At 39.1% G+C, this 19,993-nt stretch overlaps 1 protein-coding gene and 1 pseudogene across 1 annotated transcript in view; both read right to left on the bottom strand.

Annotated features, from left to right (window-relative positions):
* Positions 1-398: 398 nt before the first annotated feature.
* Positions 399-19,993, bottom strand: part of GABRB2 (gamma-aminobutyric acid type A receptor subunit beta2) — a 330,358-nt gene continuing 310,763 nt past the window's right edge. Inside the window, exon 11 of the mRNA XM_059917635.1 lies at positions 399-408. The gene's annotated coding sequence lies outside the window, so the exon portion shown is untranslated. The remainder of the gene's footprint in view (positions 409-19,993) is intronic.
* Positions 17,639-18,361, bottom strand: LOC132363899 (YEATS domain-containing protein 4-like; annotated as a pseudogene).

The raw sequence follows: 19,993 nt of genomic DNA on the forward strand, positions 1-19,993 counted from the left end.
TATTACGTTCTGCTAAAAACTGAAAAGTTTTTGAGAAAACCTTCCATTCACTGTCCAGAGTAATACTTCTTGGAGCTCCTTGTTCTCCACTGAATTTTTAAAATTTCAGTATGTCATAAAAACCATAGCTGTCCCCAATACTCCCTTTTCTTTCCACACAATTCTTCCCCAAACTGCTCTACCCATCTCAACTGAGGCAGAGACTGTTTTCTCCATCTCTATTTTTAATCTCTGAATCAGCTCTTTTTTTAATACTAGATTTTAAAATTTAATTTTCTTTTCACCTATTTCCTGGAATGGGTACAAATACGGAGGGTCCTATAGCTGACTTCTGAAGACAAGATTTGTTGTTACCTTTTGGACATACAGATGGAGAAGGCGAGAATATCTTGAAGGATGGGCATGGTACTAGGAAATAAAGAAAATAGATTTAAATGGAAATATTAAAAATACACATATAACTTCCTATTGTTCTTTTAGGGCAATAATTTTTCCACCTCTCAGATGGGGTGGCCAAGTTTTCAGAAGGGCAATGACTTACCCATGATGCATGGTCAGAATAGTCTTTGGTGCACACTAAGAGGCTTATTGGGAGACTGCATACACTTACTCTAAAAAGGACATGACCCTTTGTTTTGTTCCTGATTAGTACTATGGAGGCATGCGTTCACCCAAATGCACACACATGAAAAAGATGGAAATATTCCCCATGGACCATAATATTATAGCTTCTATATGCCAGACTCTTTACTACAAGGTATTTATTATTTCCCCCAGTTACAGGTAATAAAACTGAGGCTCAAAAGACCTATCCAAATCCTCCTATGTAATATGAGGAAGAACTTGTCTGTGATACAAGATTCAAAAGTCTATGCTTATTATACTAATGATTATAATTGAAAATGAAATGCTAGTGTTGGATCTGCCTTCAGAACTATCTTGTCCATTTTTAATGCTAAGTTAAGCAGCCAAGGGAGAGTAAGTGGCTTGTCCATGGCCATATGACAAGCCAACAGCAGATCTGGAAGAATTATCATCTGACTTCCTTTCAAGAAGTTTACATTGAGGTATAAGATGTCTTTATTTTGTTCTATAAATTATTTTCCTGTGTGAGTCTTCTTTCCTCAATGACACTTCAAGATCTTTGAGGGCAGTGTTGCTTCTTAGACTTTGCCAGTTCTCCCCTTTTTGTCCACTTCGCCCCCACCATGTTTGCCTACAAACATCCAGGCCTACCTGAAATAATATTAATTTGCATTTGCATAGCATTTTACAGCACGTGTTCTCAACCTTGACATGATGTATTGGTCCCAATCATTCATTGTTGCATGTGCGGGGGGAAGTGTGTGTGTGGGGTGGGTGGCTGGGTGGGGGTGTCCTGTGCATTGTAGGACATTTAGGCACCATCCCTGGCCTCTACCAACTTGTTGCTAGTAACACCTTCCTCTCTTCCTCCACCAGTTATAGCAATCAAACAACACCTTTGAAATTGTCAAACGTAAACAACCTAACTTTAAACTCAAGGAACTAAAAATACAAGAACAAACTAAGCCCAAAGTTAGCAGAAGGAAGAAAATAACAATGATCAGAATGGGAACAAATGAAATAGAGACTAAAAAGATAATAGAAAAGATCAATGAAACTAAGAGCTGGTTGTTTGAAAAGAAACAAAATAGACAAACTGCTAGCTAGACTTACCAGAAAAAAAGAGAGAGGACTCAAACATAAAATTAGAAATGAAAGATGAGACATTACAACTGATAATGCAAACGCTCATAAGAGACTACTATGAACGATTATAAACCAACAAATTGGATAACCTAGAAATAATGGATAAATTCCTAGAAACATACAATCCAGCAAGACTGAATCATGAAGAAATAGAACCTCTGAACAGACCAATTACTAGGAAGGAAATTAAATCAGTAATCAAATCCTCAAAGGATTTGATTACTCCCAGACCAGATGGCTTCCCTGTTGAATTCTACCAAATATTTAAAGAATAACTAGTACTAATACTTCTCAAACTTTTCCAAAAAACAGAAGAGGAGGGAACACTTCCAAGCTCATTTTATGATATCAGTATTACTCTTATCCCAAAGCCAGACAAGGACACTACAAGAAAAGAAATTGTACCAATATCCCAGAACATATTTTTGCATGAACATATATGCAAAAACCCTCAACAAAATATTAGCAAACTGAATTCAATGACACATTAAAAGGATCATACACCATGATCTAGTGGGATACATTCCAGGGATAGAAGGATGGTTCAACAACTTCAAATCAATTACTGTAACAAACCACATTAATAAAATAAAGAATAAAAATCATATGATCATCTCGACAGATGCAAAAAAATTGACAAAATTCAACATTCTTTCATGATAAAGACTCTCAACAAACTGGGCATAGAGGAAACATACCTCAACATAATAAAAGCCATATGTGACAAGCCCATAGTTAACGCCACACTCAGTGGTGAAATGGCTGACAGCTTTTCCACTGAGCCAAGGATGCTCAGCCTTACCACTTTTATTAACATAAAACAGGAAACTGTAGCTAAAGCAATTAGTCAGGAGAAAGAATAAAAGGTATCTGAATAGGAAAGGAAGAGGTAAAATTGTCTCTATTTGCAGATGATGTAATATTATGTATAGAAAACTAAAGACTCCACAAAAAAACATTAGAACTAATAAATAATTTCAATACACTTGCAGGATAAAAAATCAGTATACAAAAATCAGTTGCATTTCTATACACACAACTATGAACTATCAGAAAGAGAAATTAAGAAAACAATCCTATTTACAAAAACATCAAAAAGAACAAAACATTTAGGGATGAATTTAACCAAGGAGGTGAGATATCTGTACACTGAAAACTATAAGACATTGATGAAATAAATTGAAGAGGAAACAAATAAATGAAAAATATTCTGTGCTTATTGATTAGAAGAATTAATATTGTAAAATATACAAAGTGATATTTTGTGATCTACAGTTTTAATGTAATCCTAATGTCATTTTTCACAAAAATAGATAGAACAATTTTAAAATTTGTGTGGAACTAGAAAACACCCCTAATAGCCCAAGCAATCTTGAGAAAGAAGAACAAAACTGAAGGCAACACACTTTCTGATTTCAACCTATATTACAAAGCTATAGTAATCAAAACAGCCATGCAAGGTAGGCATTTTCCTATCCATATTACATATGAGGAAACTGAGGCCAAGCAGAGGAAATGACTTGGCCCCAACAAGAAGCTATTTAAGGTATTTACCATTAAATGTCCCTCTGTATTTCAAGAAAGCAGAGACTTTTTTTTAGTTCATCCCTGCATCTCTAGTATCTGATACAGTGTCTGGCATATGATATATATTTCTTAAATGATGAAGAAAGGAAAAGAGAGAGCGAAGAATGAAAATCGAGATTGAAACCCAGGTCTATCTAATTTCAAAAGTTGCTCTCTCTGTTGTCATCCTGTCTTGCACTCCAAATCCTTCTGAGGACTATTGGCTAGATCCCAGTGACCTAGGAGGTCACTTCTGATTGGAACAGGTTCAAGAATAAAGGAGGTGGAGGCAGGAGGAAAGAAGCAATCTGGAAGCCCGCCTCTTGGCCAGGTAGCCAAAAAGGTTGCATAGACTGTTTAGTGGAGGAGGTCCAACTACAGAGTGAATCATCTTTTGAGTTTAGAATAAGATAAGTTCCACTCAGGTTGTAGACGGGCTTTACAGTAAATCCCTGACCCCCTTCCATTGGATGAATGGGTTGAGGCTTCTCTCTTGAGGATCCCATCCTAAAGGCAGTGAATACAGGTACAAGCTATGCCCTCTGGACCCCTTGATCCCAAAATATTGCTTATAAACCTATGTGTCCATTTTATTTTTTTATTTATTTATTTTTTTGGGTAGATTCTCACTGCTGCTGAGCCCAGCTGCTCACACAATATGCTGGTAGCAGCATTCCTGGCAGGCTCTTTCTCAGAAAGCCAGTCTTGTTTATGGCCTTTCCAGCTGACTGAATGCTCTAAAGCTCACCCGTGCTATAGAATCAGGAGAATATATACACCTGTAGGTATGTATCTTCTAGGGCCAGGTCAAAACTAGTGAAATAAAAAGCAGAGTTATGACATTCATTGTTTCATATTAACACAAGAATGACAACAATAGCAGCAGCAATAACAACATCTTGGAACATTTACTTAAAATGCTTAAAAACAGAAAACCATTGCTGAAGACCACTGAGTTAGCTGGCAGAATCAAGGGGTGTGAGAGGACACAGTTGTTTCCAGTTTTTTCTCACCCAAACTCTCAGACCAATGAAATTAGACTCTTAATAGATCAAGTCAAATCAGCTCAATCACAAGAGAGGAATTTATTGACTCATGTAACTGAAAAGTCTTGGGTTTCTGTAAGCAGTCTCATCAGAAATCTCTATCTTTTTCTCTCCCCCACTCTCTTTCTCTTTCCTCTGATTGAGAAAAATAAAATAAAATAAAATCTCTCTTCAAATTGCATATCAGTCTTTCCAAAAGAACTCCACATGGCCTGAGGGTGACATGCCTACCCCAGTACAAATCACTGAGTTTAGGAGAATTGGCTGATTGCTTCACAAAGCTCACTCTGGAAGTGGGGAGTGTGGGTAACTTGCTTGGTAGTCCCACCTGGGAACATGGAATAGGGCTCCTGATGGGCCCATTTAGATGCTTCCTCAAAAGCAGAAAGCCAAGGAGTTGAGTTGGGTTTCACAGCTACGTAAGAATAGGATGTGCACTGCAGGGTCTCCATCCAGAACCAGAGCTCAATCTTCTTAGAATATTTTCTTCTACTCCTGTCTTGTAAAGCAAGGTATTTCTCTGCTCTCTCCTGTGCTTGTTACAGCAGAGGTGGGAGCTTCTTATTGGTTTATCTCCTCCTAGGGCCCACTCATTAGAAATAGTGGATTCCTTTTTATTGGATTAACCGATTTATCTTTCCCAGTGAAAGCAAGTTTTAGTAACACAAAAAATTAAAACAACTGGAGGCTAAAAGTTTGCTTCTTCTGTTTCTTATATTATCTGAGATGAGGGAGAAGAATTGAGGTCTCTTCTTGTTTTTAAATCCTTCAGGTCATTAAAACCATAAACAGACTATTCAGATAGTCCTATATTAAATAAAAGCTACCGGTTATAAGACCCAGCAACTCCATGTTCTGACACATTCTTTGGCATTGGTCATAGTCTACATTTTTGATTAATCATCATTTCTTATCTTGGGGCTTACTGAGTATCTACTAAACTCTAGGAACTTTAAAAATATTTACAAATTCATAAAGAAGAGTAAGTATCAGCCTCAATTTATAGATAATGAAACTGAAGGTAAGAACATTTAAATTGTTCAAGCAAGGCCATGGAGCTAATAAGGAGAGGAGCTGGGATTCATAGCCAGACCTGTCTGGCTCCAAGCCCAACCGTCTTTCGGGATACCATATTGTTTATGCATGAAACACCACGTTCTTTATCATTTGTTCAAAGATGTCTTTCAGTTGACTAGCCCTTATCAAAACAGCTAAGTGAAGGCCCTCTTAAATAAGGAATGCTCTGTTTTTGGTGACACTGGGGAACACCATTCATCCAAACCTTCTGGATCATTAAGAGTTAATTTGTTTCTGCATCCCGAGTCTCTCACATTGTTTCCTTTCTTTCTAGCTGTCCTCATATTAATAAGTGAGTTTAAATGATCAATGCCTAAATACCACAACAAAAATCTATGAGAAGCTGAAATCAAATTTGAGTCTATTCTAATGCCTTCTCCTAAAAGGAAGAGAGGCAAGTATGAATTATCAGAGGGAACAATGTGCAACAGAAGCTCTGGGAGCTTGTTAACAAATGGAGCTGCTTTAAGTTTCAATCACAGAGTCCATGCTTTGGTAGATCTGGAATGGGACCAGCCCAGGTGATTTTTTTTTTTTTTAATTTTTATTGGAGTCTAGTTGCTTTACAATGTTATGTTAGTTTCTGCTGTACAGCAAAGTGAATCAGCTATACATATATATATATTCACTCTTTTTTAGATTTCCTTCCCATTTAGGTCACCACAGATCATTCAGTAGGGTTCCCTGTGCTAAACATTAGGTTCTCATTAGTTATCTCTTTTATACATAACGGTGTGTATATGTCAATCCCAATCTCCCAATTCAGCCCGGGTGATTTAGATACAAGTGATTCACCAACAGGCAAACAATTTGGAAAACCTTGGTGTAGTAACTCAAAAACTAACTTGATTCTTGTTAGATGTGGTCCCATCCCTCTTGCCCTATTGCTAGATCAAAGTTTGGTGATTATAACCTATAATTGTTAGATTATATTGGAAAGGACACACTGTAATGATAGCAGACTGGATTAAGTGCCAGGAGTCCTGGGTTCTAATCCTCTCTTGGTCTTAGTTTTGTGTATTGATAAACATTCTGTAAGAGCATTTGGAAAAGTTAAAAATTAAACTATACAAATTCAGAGGTTTTCTTGAGGGATTTCAGAGATATAGCTTCTAGAGGCTGTACAACTGACACAGGGGTTCTGAATATAACATTCATTCTACATTGAGACTTTTGTGAACCTTGCAACTTATTTCCCTCAAGGATCAATAGAGTTCTGAGGCATATATGAATTTCTTCTGAAAGAATTTTCAGTAACCTGAGTCTATTTCCCCAGCTTCTTCCATTATTCAGAAACCCTGGATGGGAATTTCAGGGTCCTAAATTTATATACCTATAATATGTACATAATAATCACTGGTAAAAGAACAATAAAGGATATTCCCTAACAAAGATAGGCAAGCTGCATTCTGATCATATACTAGGAAGATAAGAAAAGTAAAAAAAACTGATCCAGAGGTAATTAGAAATAATACAAATTGTCTTATATCCTTTAGGAAAGATTATTTGTGAGTCTTGGTTCCATTGTAAGCTGCTTGTCATTTCACTGAATTCAACTCTGTTTAACCTGGTAGCCCAGAAATGTGTCTATTTTCAAACTTGTCATTTCCAATCAGCTCACAAAAGAAGTAAAAATGGCCAATAGACATATGAAAATATTTGATCTCACTAACCACCAAAGGAACACAAAAGGAAATGGTTGTTTTTTCATGACTAACAAACTTGAAAACATTTTAAGTTGAGCAAAAATTATAACAATGTGGAGAGAATTGGGCAAACAGGTACTCTCATTTAGCTCTGATAAGAAACACAATGTGTACAACCATCAATCCCAATCTCCCAGTCCATCCCACCCACCCCCTTGGTGTCCATACGTTTGTCCTCTACATCTGTGTTTCTATTTCTGCTTTGCAAATAGGTTCATCTGTACCATTTTTCTAAATTCCACATATATGCGTTAATTTACGATATTTGTTTTTCTCTTTCGGGCTTACTTCACTCTGTATGACAGTCTCTAGGTTAAAAAAAACATTAAGAGAAAAGAATAACAAAATGAAAGGGATTGGAAACAAAAATTAAAAAAAAAAAAGAAACACAATGTGATGATATGTGTAAAATTCTCAAAAAAGTCCATGTAATTTGACTTAGCAATTTGCTTTAGAGAATTACACATGAGAGAGTAAGCATTAACTTGTCCAAGATCTTCCAAAGGCTAAGGTGTCACTTGGTAAGGAATTTGTCGCCATGGAAAGCTTTATGGAAAGGCTTCATGGAAAGCAGCTGTGACCCAGCACTGGAAATCAGTCCTGAGTGACCATAAAGTTGGACCCCAAGCCCTTGACCTTACCACAAGGGAGGAGGGGTTTCCCCAGTCACGGACATTGATGTGACAAATTCTGTCACATTAGTTGCTATATTACACAGCTGCAAAATATGAAATTCTGAGATTCAATAGAGCAAGATCTTTGATAGAAATATAACTAGTAATGATCTCCCTCTAGACCATAGGTTTCTCAGGGACACGGGAAAGGTCTGAGGCTGTTCACCTTTCAATTTATGGTTCCTAGCAGGTTACTGGCAAATAATACTGGTGTTGAGAACAATGATGGTATTACTTAATATTTAATGTTTACCTGTGTCAGACATTCCACATTCACTTTTTGCAATAAACTCAGATTTTTTAAAAGGCAATATTAGGATACTCTTTGCTAATTGAGCTCTTTTTTGCTTTCACTTAAATTCATTGGCATTTATTTTGGTCTCTGTTGAGTTAGCAAATAATTGGTTAACATCCTCTTGCCAATAAATTACATCCTGTACAAAGTTAGCTGTGAATTTGAGCCAACATGTTACTTCTACGAAGTTGAGCTATGAAGTTGAGCCAACATGTTACCTCTCCAAACCAAACTATCTCAGTATTTTATCATTTACGACATCTTTCGCACGGCTTTATCTCTTTCTTCTGGTCTTCATTTATCCTTTCCGCTGTTTCCACATGCTTCATTAACATGCTGAATCCAACCTACAACTCTTATAAGAATACAGGTCTCACCGTATATGCAGTAGCCGTAGACAGTATTGCTGCCCAGCAATCTTGCTCATCGATAAAGATAGCTCTTTACTGTTTCACAATTTGAGCCACTATTTTAGCACCTCTCTCTCTCTCGAATAAAAAGGTGAGCTAAAATCAGGCTGTACACCAGAGAGGTTAAAGAGGCCAAAAGATTCTCTCCTTATTATCCATATAAGCAGATGGATTCTCTCTTTTTTTTTTTAACAGCTTCATTGGAGTATAATTGCTTTACAATGGTGTGTTAGTTTCTGCTTTATAACAAAGTGAATCAGTTATACATATGCCTATGTTCCCATATCTCTTCCGTCTTGCATCTCCCTCTTTTTGACTTGAGATAATTTGAGTTGGGTTTCTGCTACTTGTACCTTGAAGGGCCCTAACAGAGAGAGATTATAAAGAGCTCTAAGAAGAATGATTAAGAAACCAGGCTGTGAAAAGAATGCATTAAGTGTCACAAAGGGTGTGCTAATGAGGAGAATAAAAGAGAAAAGGAATGTGATCTGGGCTGGGATGTAGCAATAAATAACAACAGTGCTAATAGTAGCTAGCATTTACTTAGTGCCTCCTTTGCGTGCTGAATATTTTATAGTAATTAAACATGTAATCCTCACAAAGAAAGTTTTGAGATTGATAATGTTATTTATCACTCCCTGTTTATAGAAAAGGCAAAGAAAGCAGGGCGTGATTAGGAAATTTGCCCCCAAATTCACATAACAGGGGCTAGAGCTGGACTTCAGTTCTAGGCCTGTGATGTTAAGCCCTGGCTTTTTAACTGTGACATTTATTTCTATGGAAAATGTCATATCCCTTGCCTCCCTTTGGCACTGAAGCTGCAGCAGTTTCATAGAGCTCTCCCCATTCCATTTGAGCAGACACCCTTTCTAAGCTGTTTCTATTTTTAATTTTTTTTAAATGGACACTTTGGATATTTTCATGTATTTTTCACCTTAAAATAAAAGCAAAAACATGCTTGTTCTCTCATTCACATGTTTCTCTATTGAATACTAGCTGAGTTCCTGCTTTGTGCAGGGCATAATGCTAGGCACCGAGGGTGCACAGAGAACCAGTGCTTTTCCATTGTTGCTATGGTTATTCCTGCCAGAGTTCTTAGTCTTTGGGAGAAATGCCTTTCCATGAAAAAAAAACAAAATGAAATTTACAAGAAATTGTCTCATGAGACATGTTGACCTACAGCTTCAGGAAAAATTCTTTTCATCCTAGATTATGAACCGTTAAGTGTCTACAATAGGATGTTGAATCACCAGGTAAAGAGAAAAAGTTGGCTATCAAATAAAGCTGCATCTTCTAGGAATGTCAGAGAAAAAGAAGCTGGGGTGGCAAAAGTAGCTAAAAAGCAAGAGGAAATACTAGGTTAATGTTTTTTTTTTCTTTTTTTAATGAAATAATGCGAGATTGCAAACAACTTCTAAATCTCAGTGCCAACCGTTTGTTCGTTGCTCATGAGTCTTTGCTCGTCTGCTGAGGTCACTCTGCTGGGAAAGGGTGTTGATAACAGACCTACTCCTTTTGCCTTTCTTTTTTTGGGTTCAGTGACTTCAAGAGCATCCCCTTCTCATGGTGGACAGCCGGGCCATGCTCTATCTGAAGGCTTTAGGAGAGGATCCTTCCTTTCTTCCTGTCTTCTAGTGGTCACCAGCAATCCCTGGCATTCCTTACCTTGCAATATTATAACTTCAGCTTCTATCTCTGTCTTAACATGACCATCTTCCTCTGTGTCGCTGTGTCCAAATGTCTTCTCATAAAGACAGCATTCATTGGATTAGGGCCTATCCGTTACCCAGTATGACCTCATCTTGACATGATTTCATTTCCAAATGTAATCTCTCTTCTTCCACCTCCCAGACTTCATGGTCACTCAGGCCATTCCTTGTGCATGAAGTATGCTCTCCTTTCTCTGCTAGTCATATGCTACTTCAAGGCCTAACTCATGCATTTGCAACCTCCATTACATCCTAAATCTATTGTGGACAGGTTTGAAGACTTGCTCACGGACACATTTTAAAATACTATTTGGCATTTGGTGGGTACTCAGAGCAGTTTGTTGAATTTATTTTAATTGAGAAAAAAATTTGTTTAGTGATTTCTCTGGTGGAGGATCTGTTATGCTCAATTCCAGTCATAGAATTTTACCCGCGGCCTTAATGTGCAGGAAACCATGCCCTTCTCTAGGAAAACAGATTAAACGGAGATGGCATTGAAATAAAGAGCTCCTATTTAGAATTCTAATAAATGATGCCATTAGGTGTGATTTTCTGAAGATATCTCTAATTGGAGTCGTGTCTTATTCAGAAGTGATTAAAGGTGTCATTTAGGCAAAAAAATCAAACTTTTATGTTTGATTACACCTGTAATTATAATGCATTAACAGAACAACTGTAAATACAGAAACCTCATGTGCTTTTGACATCAGCTGCTGTGGAAGCCAAAGGCATGTTAATTACCTTAGGTATTCCATGTCATCAATCCAGTGTCTTAGTTTTATATGGTTAATTTATGTTTTGGCAGGTGATTCAAAATCCTTCTATTTTCATATGTGGACCAGTTTCCAAAATTTCCATCATGTACCAGGGTATGTCTGAGCTATGCGAAGAAACGTTTGGAATTAGGAGAATTTGAATTATCCAGCAATCATCTCTTCTACTTTTCCATTTCTCACTTTGTAGGTGGTAAAACTGAGGTCCTTTCATTGACTGGGTGACACCTCACGCTTTACTTCCGACATGACCTAACCTTCCACTCACGTGTCTTCCAGTGTAAATCAATCTCCTTTAACAAAGTCTTTGATCTTGGTGATTTTCAGGATGTAAGTGGTCAAAACCCAAATCAAACTAGTACGGGACTGTGATTCTAGAAAGTGCAGGCACAGGTGTCTCTGCGTGATGTAAGGACACCATCTAGCCATGATCTCAGTCTTCCCATTTCTTGTCTCCGCTTTCATTTGTGTTGGCTCAATTCCCAGGCAGACTCTTCTTGTGCTGGCAGGATGGCTGCCAGAAGCTGCCACACTCATGTCCTGACCCATCCTCAAATCTTGCTGAAATAAAGAGGTATCTTACCCACCCCACAGAGACGTCCCACGGTTGCATGGCATTGACTGGACTGACTTGGTCACATTTATCTTCCAACAGATCACTGTGGCCAGGAGGGATACAACAGAATAATTGGTCAGGTCTGGGTCATGTGTTCACTCTGGAGTCTGCAGGGGTGTGAGTCCTAGGAGATCGCAAGGATTATGTGTGGAAGAGGGAGGAACCTAAGGTGGAGGTGGGGGCAATGGAAGGAGTCTGACCCAGTCAGGGGTAGCATTTTATCTCTGACTTTTGTTTAGCCTGTGGGCTTAAGGTGATAATAAAAAACAGACCATATTTCAGTCAATTTTATTATTGTTTTAAAATTCTTTTCAGACAATGTATCACCTTATTGCCTACACCTAGAGAGAACTACTCATGTCTAATCCTCCCTGTTTTTGGTAAGCCACTGTCCCGAGGAAAATATGGACAGAAAAATATATCAGATGTCCATTATTGTTGTGGATCCAGAAAATGGAGGACTATTATTAATAATATTAAAAGTGTCTTAGTGCATGCTGTACTTTGCACTTTACAGAGTGCCTCCCCATACACATCAAATGATTATACCAGATTATTCCTTCATTCATAGATGATGAAACCGAGCTTGAGAGAGTTGAAATGTAGTTCCTGAGATCATATAGCAAGTTAAGCGCTGTATCCATTTTTTAAAGTGTTGGGCTTTTGTATTTATAACCTGGATCAAACATCACAGTCTCATTTTCATTGTTAGCCCTTTTCTTCTAATAGGTGTCAGGGTCGGGAGAAGAGAAAATCATGAGTTAGAAATAAATATGATATGTGGAAAGGTGAGGCACGGTGTCAATAAGTATCAGGATAAAAGACCTCATAATGGAAGAATTTCCATTTGCAGAAAGAGATTAGGAATATCTCTATTCTAGCCAATGCACACTTATTTTCCCCATTAAGCTCTGCACATACCCAAGCATATTTATTATTATTAATATTCAAGAGGAGAATGGGTCAAGAATCTTTTTTTTTTCTCCACGTAGGATACTCTTTGGATCAACTGATCACTTATTGATAAAGTAAAATCTTTAGCCACACCCTAATGTGCAAACTCAGAAAGTTTTAAGAGGAACTGCCACCGGCAAGCCAAATCAAGACCCTGTGGTTTTCAGCAGTGTTCAAAAACTCATGACAAGACCTAGGCTGCTTATGAAAAATACAGTTCACTTGGTCCCACCCCCAAACTTACTAATCTAGAATCTTTGGCTGTGGTCAAGGTAAATATTCTTTTAATAAGTTCCCCAATATTGGTATTTGATTGTTAAAGTTGTTCCTTTGTTCATCCAATAAACATTTATCAAATACCTACTATGTATATTTTTCTACATTGGGATACATCAATAAAAAAAAAAGGCTAGAATGTATACCCTTAAGCAGGAGAGACAGATGCCAAATGAAGAGCATAATAAATAAGTCAACTATATGACATGATGGATGGAGAAATAAAAAGCAGAGCAGGTATGGGGTCAAGTGTATCTAGGTGGGTGTGGTTAGGGAGTAGAGGGCAGTACCAAATTGGGTAGTAAGGCTAGGACTTATTGAAAGACCGGAAGGGGAAGAGGGAATTACTCAAGCAGATTCTTGGGAGGATGGTTCCAGGCAGAAGGAACAGAGTGTAAGCCCTGGTCAGAAGCATGTCTAGTTCATCTGAAGTAGAGCAGGAAGGTCAGTGTGGCTGGAGCTCAGAGAACCAGGGGAGAGTAATAAGATCCAGCATCAGCTAGGCGCATGCGGGGATTTGGGCTACGTATAGACTTTCAGGCCATTTTAAGAAAGTTGGCTTTTACTCTGATTGAAATACAGAGGCATCATAGCCTTTCGAGCAGAACAATTCTATGATCTGTCTTGCCTTTTAAAAAGATCAGTCTGGCTGTTGTGTTGAAAACAGTCTGTAGGGCAGCAAGGGGTAGCTACAGGAAGACCAGCTAGAAGCCTTGTTGAAATCATCCAGATAAAAGATTGTGGTGACTCAGACAAGGCTGGTAACAGGGAAGAGGATGAGAATTAGTCAGATTCTGGATATATTTTGAAGTTATAGCCAGCATGATTTTCAGATGAATTAGAAGTAAGGTGAGCAGAAAAGAGGAATAAAAAATGACTACAGGTGTCTTGGCCAGACTAACTGAAGTTGTCACCAACTTTGGAAGAAAGATCAGTCTTGAACATTTGAGATGTCCATTAGACATTCAAAATATAATGTCAAGAAACTAGACAACAAGAAACGCCCCTGGAGTTTAGGGGAGGAGTATGGAATGAAGATATCAGTTTGAGGCACTCCAGCATGAAGTGGTTGGGGAGCAGATGAGAAACCAGCAAAGGGCTCTGAGGAAGGGCAATCAGTGAAGCAGAAGCAAAACCCAGAGAGCGCTAAGAAGGCTGGTTTCATGAGCCAGTGTCCACTATTAAATAGCTTGTGCTGTCACCTAATACTATGCTTACCCATACTTGGGGTTACTTTTGGTTCTGCAGAACACATGGATTTTATTCAGTTATTTAACAAATAGTTAAGCAGGATGCTGTGTGCTGGGAATTCATCATCAGTCTTTGGAGCCAAGAAATCTCCCCAGATAAAGTGATGTTTAAGTTTTTACCTGGAAAATGTGAATAGGAATTCATGAAAGACGGAGTTTTAGGGATGAGAAAAAATGTTTCAGGAAGAAGAAACAGTAAGAGCAAAGGCCTAGAAAGGCAAGGGAATGAATACTGTCTCTGTGGAGTTGAAAGTAATTCAGCCTGGTGGGAGCTTGGGACTCAAGGACAGGATGAAAAAGCAAGATCTAGAAATGAGCAATAAACAGATCACAAAGGACTTTGAGTACCATGATAAATTTAAAGGTTTTCCTTAGGTTAAAGTAGAAAGTTTGAAGGTTTATAAGAAGGGAAGTGACAATTAGACTTTATGTTTTGATACCTGGTAAAGTGAGTGCCTATGCTTTTATTTTCATTTTTATAGCATGTAATTATTTGCTCTTTATTATTAAATATCTTCTTCCTTACTAAAAAACAAAAACAAAAAAAAAAACCCCAAAAAACATAAAAACAACATAGGCTATTGCAATGGTTAATTTCATGTGTCAACTCCACTGGGCTATGATGCTCAGATAGTCAAGCGTTATTCTGGATGTTTCTGTGAGGGTGTTTTTTGGATGAGGTTAACATTGAAACCGGTGACTCTGAGTAAAGCAGATTGCCCTCCATATTGCGGATGGGTCTCATCCAATCAGTGGAAGGCCTGAATAGAAAAAAAGATTGACTTCCTTGAGCAAGAAGAAATTCTGCCAGCAGATGCCCTTTGGACTTGAACTACAACATCAGGTCTTTCCCAGCTTCCAGACTGAGGGCCTTTGCATTTGAATAGCAACTTTAGCCCTTCCCTGAGTCTCCAGCCTGCTAGTCTACCTTTCAAATTTTAGATGTGCCAGCCTCCATAACTGCATGAGAAAATTCCTTAAAATAAATTTCTCTCTATGTATACACACATCCTATCGGCTCTGTCTGTCTGTAAAACCCTAACTAACATAGCTGAGAGGGGGAGATTGGAAGCAGGAGGACTCCCAGGCTCTGCATATGCCATGTAGGCTTGGGAAGCTCCCTGAGCATTTGTTTTTCCCTGCCTACTCCACACCAGGGATCTCAGAGAGGCTGTCCTGAGTGCTCCAAGACTGCTCCTGGCATGAGAGCCAGAGCCAGGATCCAGCGTCCTTACTATCTGCCAAAGCTGGACCAGGAAAAACTCCCTTCAAACTGGCACGATCCCGCCTGTAATTTAATTTTAGATAAAGATTCTTAAACATTTAGAAGTTTTTATTTATTAATCTTCTTGTACTTTGTATGCATCCATAGTTCTGTTTTATCAAGAGAGATTCTTTAAATGCTCAAATGACTTCCTGGCAAGTCGAATGAGAAATGAGAATGAATAAATAAAGAGCTGGCAAGCCACTTCTGAAACGTGCCAACCTCAAGTGGATCTATGATCCATCCAAGGGTGTTTTGAAGCGTGGGGAGAAAACTAGGTGTAAAAAGAATCCTTCCATTTTTTTGTCAGGCTTGGTCCACTCAGAGAATGAGAAACGTGAACTCTACCCTGGGCCACTCCTGTACTGATGTTCCAAGAACCCTGATATTTCCCTGCCATGAATCTCACACAATTTCAGGAGCATTTATTAGCCTGCACATTCAGAAACTCTCTTGATCTCCTGGGAAACTTCTACTGGCCAGGTTTACTCATGTCCAGTTGACCAGTTGACAAGAGAGGCGGGCTTTCTCTCTCTGTGTTGTCTTAGCTATAAAGAAAGTCCAACCTTTACTGCTGAGACATAAATAACAACAACAACATAATCTTCCACACTGAAAAGTATTGCTTTTGTAATTCATAATTTAAAAAAATGAAGACAGAGAAAAGATAATGATATTTAAAGAGAAAGAGAGAAAGTAGATTTTCAAAATCCTTTGAAAGATGTGTTTAAGTTACTTGATTTCTTTCAACAGCTCTCTGCTCTCACCCAGATAAATTAAGGGGAACATCAAAAATATCTAGAATTTGACAATTCTCAGCTTTTAAAAATAACATTTTAAAAATGTAAACCTATAAACATAAAATGGAAACTTAGGAGTAAACACTTCTCTCTTCTTTTTAATCCCCTAAAGATTTTGGACTTGTTTCTAATTTCACTGTCAAAGATGCTGTATCTCCAAAAGCTAAACTGAGGCTGTGGAATGTATCGGGTAGCAGCTAAGTAAAGGGGTTAAGGGCGTGGGATTTGGAGTTGGCCAGCTCTGGGATGCAATACCAATCATTGCCATTTTGTGTCCTCTGCAACATAGATACGGCAACAGTTCACACCTCACAGAGTTGTTTAGAGAACTGAATTCATATCACAGTCTGGGAGGGGAGAGTGTCAGGTGCTGGAAATATTTCTCAGGTTCTTCTTTCCTTCCTCCCTTTATTTCGTCTTGTCCTCTTCCCTTTCTTCCTCCTTCTCTCCTTTCCCAGGACACCAAGGTGGGAGCAGGTTCTTCTGCTCATCACTATGAATTAGTGATTTTCAAACTGTTTTGTTTATCAACCAATAATACTTTTTTTTAAAAAATATATATGCTAGGTATTTTATTTATTTATTTATTTATTTATTTATTTATTTATGGCTGTGTTGGGTCTTCGTTTCTGTGCGAGGGCTTTCTCCAGTTGTGGCAAGCGGGGGCCACTCCTCATCGCGGTGCGCGGGCCTCTCACTGTCGCGGCCTCTCTTGTTGCAGAGCACAGGCTCCAGACGCGCAGGCTCAGTAATTGTGGCTCATGGGCCTAGTTGCTCCGTGGCATGTGGGATCCTCCCAGACCAGGGCTCGAACCCGTGTCCCCTGCATTGGCAGGCAGATTCTCAACCACTGCGCCACCAGGGAAGCCCCCAATAATACATTTTATTATTGTGATTAGGATGAAATTTCTTCTTTGCATTTGCAGTTCCCCTCTCCAGCCATTGCTGCTTCATCTCAGAAATTTCTGGATACTTTTTTTTATTAGTTCTTTTTTTTTTTTTTTTTTTTAAATCATCTGTAAACTACACTTATTGTGCTTACTGGGCACTGGGCACATCAGATACAAAAGAGTTGGGATGGGGGCAGGTAAGAACTTAAGAAATTAAACATACACATTAATTTTACCATGAATTCTAACTTCTAGGGAAGTACAAAATTTGTACAAGTTATACTTTATAATGAAATTTTGATGTCCGTCAAAAGGATAAGCTATACATACAATGCAATCAAAATGTTTTAAAATTGTGCTTAATATCACAGAACTACCCTGAAATGGGTTGATAAAATGCCTATACAGCACTATACACATATATTTCTCATTAAAGATTGCTTGTAAAGTACAAACACTTTGACCCCATTGCTGAGAAATCTATGGCTGACAACTGTATGTGCAGTTCCTCTAAGAAACATCGCAGCATTTGTAGCCGATCTCTCCGTTAAACTCCACCATATTTTAGTTTCACTTACTATCGAGTTCTCTTCAGAACCGTTTATATTTCTTTTGTCTGATCATCTTCTTCGAGTTTCCTGATTTCATTTTTTAAACAATTTATAGTTTCACGACTTGCTTTTAATCTCCTTAAGCTCTGCAATTTCAAAGCTTGGTTTTTTTTTTTTTTTTCGCAGCTTCTAATTTTTCTCTGGTTTTCACTTCAAGTTCTGCAAATTCTGTTTCATGCTTATAGGATCCTAAGGTAAGCTGACGAGATGTTGTTAATAATTGTTGTATCATCGCTGTTGTGTCTTGAAATATCACTTCGTCATAGAGCTCTGAAACCACTGTCTTTTTTCCCAGTATTGCATTGGTATCTAATTGAAATAGCTTTAATTAATGATACAGGGTTACAGGTCTTTCATTAGGATCAATGAAAAATATTTTGATGACTATTTCGAATTTACCCCAACCTGTTTCAGTAATTTCATATGGAGGCTTAGTAACAACTCTTAAAGGACTGCCATAGCTTTCATGTAATTTAAATTGGATTTTCTTCACATGTTGACATATCCTCATTTCTATATGGTTTTACATATACTGTCCACTGATGGGTGTGCCCATCCTCTTCTCTTTTCTTTCCAAAATGTCGAGCAACATTACCATAAACGATTGGTTTAACGATAGTTACCCCCTTCACTCTCCCGCCGGAGTCAGGCCCAGATTCGGCCATTCTCTTGAACATATTGTCCTACGGAAGAAGCCGGCGCCGCCAGGGAAAGAGACCGGGGCGGCGGACTCGCCGCTCCACTCAGAGGCCCCGCGCCTCCCACGCGGTACCAGGAGGAGGGTTTCTGGCCGAAGGAGGACGGGTCAGCAGGGCTCGGGGTGCTGAGGGATCACCAACGCCTCACCGCGGGGGGAGCGTCGCGGAGAGGAGAGCGGTGGAGAGCGGGACCTTTTATTAGTTCTTCACTTTCAGGTTCATTCACTAAATTCCAGTCTACACAGGGTCTTTGGGGAGGTGGAAATACGTGGGTAGCTTCCCTTGCCCACTGAGTTTGTGCCCATGCTTCATCCCCGGAGTTGACATAGTCTAGGAGAATCTTAGGGCCCATGACCCCCCTCCACCCCATCAGTGACGAAGTGCCCCAGAGCCTCCACCCTCGCCTCCCTTTTCTCCCTTCATTGCTCTCCCAGCAGTTCCTTGCCCCTTCAGGACTCTTTGCTCCTCTCCCAAATCCCTGCTCTGGTGGCTCTGTCTTATACTCAGTCAGGGCCATTTGCCTGCTGAGTGGGCCCAGGAGGTGTTGGGGGAGAGTAAGGGGCTTCTGCTCTACCGGTAGGAGACAAAAGCCCTCCGAGTGAGTGATCTAAAAGCCAACCAGACTGTTTACCTTGTGAAAACTTCTGCTGGCAATTTTCTGTACCTATTTCTACTAAAAAAGTTTCTCTATTTTTTGCTTTGAGAGTACACGGAAGTATTTTACTTTCTTACATTTATAAGGTGTCGGCTTCCAGGAAAGGGAAGAAAACTGATCATTCCACCACTATAATGGCATAGAAGCTTGTTCACTCTACACACACTCTCATGGAGCTTGTCATATGCTCCTTCCTCAATCTCGGTGTGAGGATTATGACTCTAAAACCTCAGCATGGATTTTTGGCACAAGAAAGATGAAAGTTTCTGTGTCTCTCCGGCCTTACTGTACCTGCCCATGAAGTAAAAGATTCAGTGCCGTGGGGGCTTCTTGCATTCTCAGATTAATCTGGCATCACTGGGCTTGCAATTCCTCAAGACGACAACTGGATGGTGCTCAGTAGTGACCGCCTCTTTAGATAGAGCTTGTTTCTCCCCAGTTACCCACAGTCCCCACCACTACCTATTGTATTACACCAGGCCTATGTTATTTGTCTACAATTTCATTAAGCCCTGTGTACACGTTTGAACTTCCAAGACATAAGATATATCAATCCTTTAACTAAATTTTGTATCTCATTAGACTTTTGACTTTCAGACCTGGAACCAATTATTCCCCAGCCCCCTTTGGACATCTATTACTAGAAATACTGTATTACTGATCCAATATCAAATTCATGCTGTTGAGTCTCAGCACTTTCCAGGGTGGAGTGACCAAGGACCCACTAGGTCCCAGCAGATGGGAGTGCAGTGATGAATCTAACATCTTAAATGAAGCTGTAGAGGAAAAAAAAAACCACATTTCTTTTCTACTCCATGTTCCAGCCTGTTTGATTCTTTCATGGGTCAAAGACTGCCACTCTAGCGGCACACCTGGGCCAGTGCCACGGGCTGGCTTCCTAAGCTTCATTGGGCCATCTGCTCCGAGGTCTGCCATTTCCCCAGGTCACTACCGCCGAATGGTATGCAGGTCTCCACTCGCCTGGGACCTGC

This window comes from Balaenoptera ricei, chromosome 3 (assembly GCF_028023285.1).
Source record: "Balaenoptera ricei isolate mBalRic1 chromosome 3, mBalRic1.hap2, whole genome shotgun sequence".
Taxonomy (NCBI): domain Eukaryota; kingdom Metazoa; phylum Chordata; class Mammalia; order Artiodactyla; family Balaenopteridae; genus Balaenoptera; species Balaenoptera ricei.